A 3814-nucleotide genomic window follows, 5' to 3' on the forward strand; every position below is an offset into this window, starting at 1 on the left:
ACATCAACAAAATCCCTCCAACTTTTCACGACAAATGAAAAAAGCCAAAAAGCCAGCCACTCTCCTGGCTTTCTCGCATTTTTATATCGCATTATTTTGATCCAGAGATTTGATGAACTGATTACAGAAAACTGTGGAAAGTGTAAACAAGAAATATGTTGTGTATTTTGGTTTTGAGGATGTGAAAGAGATTTCTCAGTTTTTCTTTTTGTTCATCTAATTTTTTTACGAACATTTTGATATAGAAAACGTATATAGAGGGCTCAGAGGACATGTAGTTTGTCGTAATGAAAAATTTTTCATCAACAACATAAATAGTCCAATCCAAACAAAAATTTCTTCATAGCTGGAGACTTTTTAGGGAATTTGAATAATCTGGATTATGTAACACAAATGATATTCTATTTTAGTCCTTTTAAGTCCTTATAAGTAAAATCCCATGGTATGAAAAATATATGGCAACAATGCCATTCTACTTGGAGGAGCGAAAGCTGATGGTTTAGTGAAACCATATTATGGACTACGTTTAAAATATAAATGAAATCAACTCCAAGCAATGGTCCACTATCAGATTTTACTAAAATTTTAGTACAGTGCAACATAAACTATTCCAAAATTACGAATAGAGTATTTTGAAAAGAGCCAGAGGTTTTGGGAGCTTAAGGCATTTCCAGAAGAACAAAAGTCGATGGAAGATGGAGCAAATTTAATGTGATTAGAGTATCCTGGACACTGCGAATCAAAAGATCTGTTGTGTCTAATTTCATACTGTGGATAATCAGTGTTTACAGCTGATCTATAAATTCGGAAATTTCAAGATATGGGATCCGTAGTTTCTCACACTTATATATAAACAAGATCCACGCGTTGCTAAACCTAAAATTTTTAGGTGTTCATTGAAGTGACAATGAAAAAATTTACCCTAGTACCAGAAGTGCTTCAACTGCTAAAACCAATGGTAATATCATCAGAAACAAAGAGTTTATTCGCTCAATTTGTACTTTGATGATCAAAATTGATGATAGAACTCAAAATCACACCAATGTTCATTAGATTTTGGTAACTCCTCAATCTTCGTACTCACCTAGTGTGAGTCCTACTGACTTTCCCCTTTTCCCTAAATTGATAATATATTTGGAGGGTTGTTATTTTGGACATTCACACTATTGTAGCTAACTAGATCAAAACTATCCTAGTATAAGAGCTTCTGCACTGCTATTAGACTGAAGAGATTTCAAGGACTGTGATTTTTAAGCGATTTTGTGATGAATACTTCCATCTTGCGTGAAAAGAACTGACCTTCTTCAAAGCATAAGAATTTATTTACAAATTGGTGTTAAATAAATGATGATTCAAAGGACTAAATAACTTTATGTAGTATGATGAGTGATTTATAAGACGTTGAGATAAATTAGTATCTATTAGACTCATTGAAATAACTATTTAATCAAAGAAACTGTTGGGTAAATATTTATGTATCTAACTGTATTTTCAATTTAAAAACAGAACGATACTGTTTTGTTTTCAAATGTATAAAAAACACCGTTTATACAGCTGAAAATGACTCCATTAATGTGTTTACAGAAGCCCAGATCCCTTACATTACGGCAAAAAGATCCAAACATGTAAATAGGAGGGTTCTAGGAAACAATAAAGAATTTCCAAAATTAAAAAGATTATTAAGATAGATACCCACGAAGCTATAATCATTGGTGCCACTGGAATAAATTTTACTTGAGGGTTGAATGATAAAACAATTATAATCTCAATTAACTAGGAGTAGAATAATCTGCAAAAAATGCAGAACACAAAGAATTTTTTAAGTGAAACAATTAAATAAAACAAACGGTATCCCACCACTAATATTATACCATAATTGTTTGATTTCAAAGAAAACTTAGCACTAAGTTTCACATATAATTGAAACGGCACAACTTTTTTTGTTATTTGTATATTCGTAATCTCGGGGTGTGGTATTTTTCGTCTGAGGAGGGGTTCCGTTTAACGTAATTTGGAGGGATTCGTTTTTCTCTTAAATTTCTATTGTAGATGTAAGTACTTTTAAACCCCAAGTGCTTGGTATACTTCTATTATTATTAGATCCCGATTTGTACTTCCCATTCAAGGTTTATAATAATGTTTTTTCATAAACTAAATTGACATATTGGAATTATTCCATGTCTTTAAATTGAATTTGGCAGTGTTAGTGTTTTTACCTCTTTAGGTTTTTTAATTTTGAAAATCGTGATTGCAAAACATTACAACTACGCCTATGGAAACATTTAAAAGATATACTGTCGTTTCTACCGCCAATTTCATTTGAACCTAGCCGGAAAAATTGTTTTGTTGCTTGACTAAGAAAGAATCTTCTTTCGTCGTACATTTTATACACTCCAATGATTTTCTTTTTCATTTCGTCCTATTGAGTTTTTATTCTTGCATCAGTATAAAATATTCGTATTATATAACTAGCTCAAATATGCGTTTGCCTTTTCAAAGACTCTCGATGGGTATACAATCCAATGTAATGTTTATCATGGGCATATTTTCATACCAACTACGTCGTATGTAGTCTATCAGTGTTGTATGATTCCCAATCCTTTGTATTCGTGAAACGTCTTCCGATCCCTAGTATAAAACCTATTTTTTTATCCTTCTTTTATACTCAGCTCGGAAGCTTTCTACTTCTTTTTCTTCTTCTCGGTCTCTGTTATTGTTGTCAGTAGGATTATCCATCCAATATATATTAGTAAGTGTTCGTTCCATTATTTTATCTTAATAGTTGTTTTCTGTATTATATTGTCCCGAATACTAATATTTATCAGTTTTACATCCTCTCGATTCTAACGCTTTTATTTCCTTTTTTATTTATCCATTTCGTATTTGTTCCATGTATTCATGTACCTGGATTAGCGTTGCCAGGCGTCCGGATAAAGCTGGACATTGGTAGGCTTTTGGATTGCGTTTCCGGTCAAAATAAACGGTATCTGGCTTGTCCGGCTTTTGTTAGGCTTTTACATTTTGCTATATTTATCGTACGTACATAAGAACTCAAAGGTATTAGCTCTAAATTAGACATCCGCTTTAAACAAATACTTTTTCATTCAAAGACGCGCTTGGCTGAGTCTTCTTTCAGCTATAGAAAGGATTTTACAAATGTTTGAACCTCTTAAATCGTATTTCCTAAAAAAGAGAAGAATAATACATCCAGAACTTTGAGAGATTTTTTTGAAAATGACCTTAACGAAGGCTATTTGTTCATTATTTCGTCAATTTATCAAAATTACATCAAAGATACAGACAAGGTTGATGTTTCTGTAAATGAGGTTTTGGAAAAGTGTTTTAAGATAATGAATAACAGTTTTGTCCACTGATAATGACTTTCATTTCGCGTAAATTCAAAGAGATCATCGAGAATTCTGTACAGGCGTCTGCGTTTAAACAGGATATTGAAAACATATAAATTATTGCAGTTCAACGATCTCGGACTGAAAAATTATACGAAGTCACAAAACATTTCACATGGATGACTCTAAAATTTGTTCCTGGTTGAAATCAAGTTTCCTATCACAATACAACCTCAAAATTGATGTTAGCAAAAGCTCTAACCAACTGCGAAATCTTAAAAGTTTTCTTTCTGAAAACTAACAAATAGAACGTTGATTTCAAGAAGCTGGGTAGCCTATTTTAAAACTTACTATTTGTCAGTATTATTTTGGTATCCCAGGACATAACGCAAACGTTGAAAGGAAAGAGCCGTTTCCTTGATAGGTCAGCAATGGACGAAAGAACCGATTACATGTTAACATTGTTG

The sequence above is a fragment of the Diorhabda carinulata genome, chromosome 3, assembly GCF_026250575.1.
Source record: "Diorhabda carinulata isolate Delta chromosome 3, icDioCari1.1, whole genome shotgun sequence".
Classification (NCBI taxonomy): Eukaryota; Metazoa; Arthropoda; class Insecta; order Coleoptera; family Chrysomelidae; genus Diorhabda; species Diorhabda carinulata.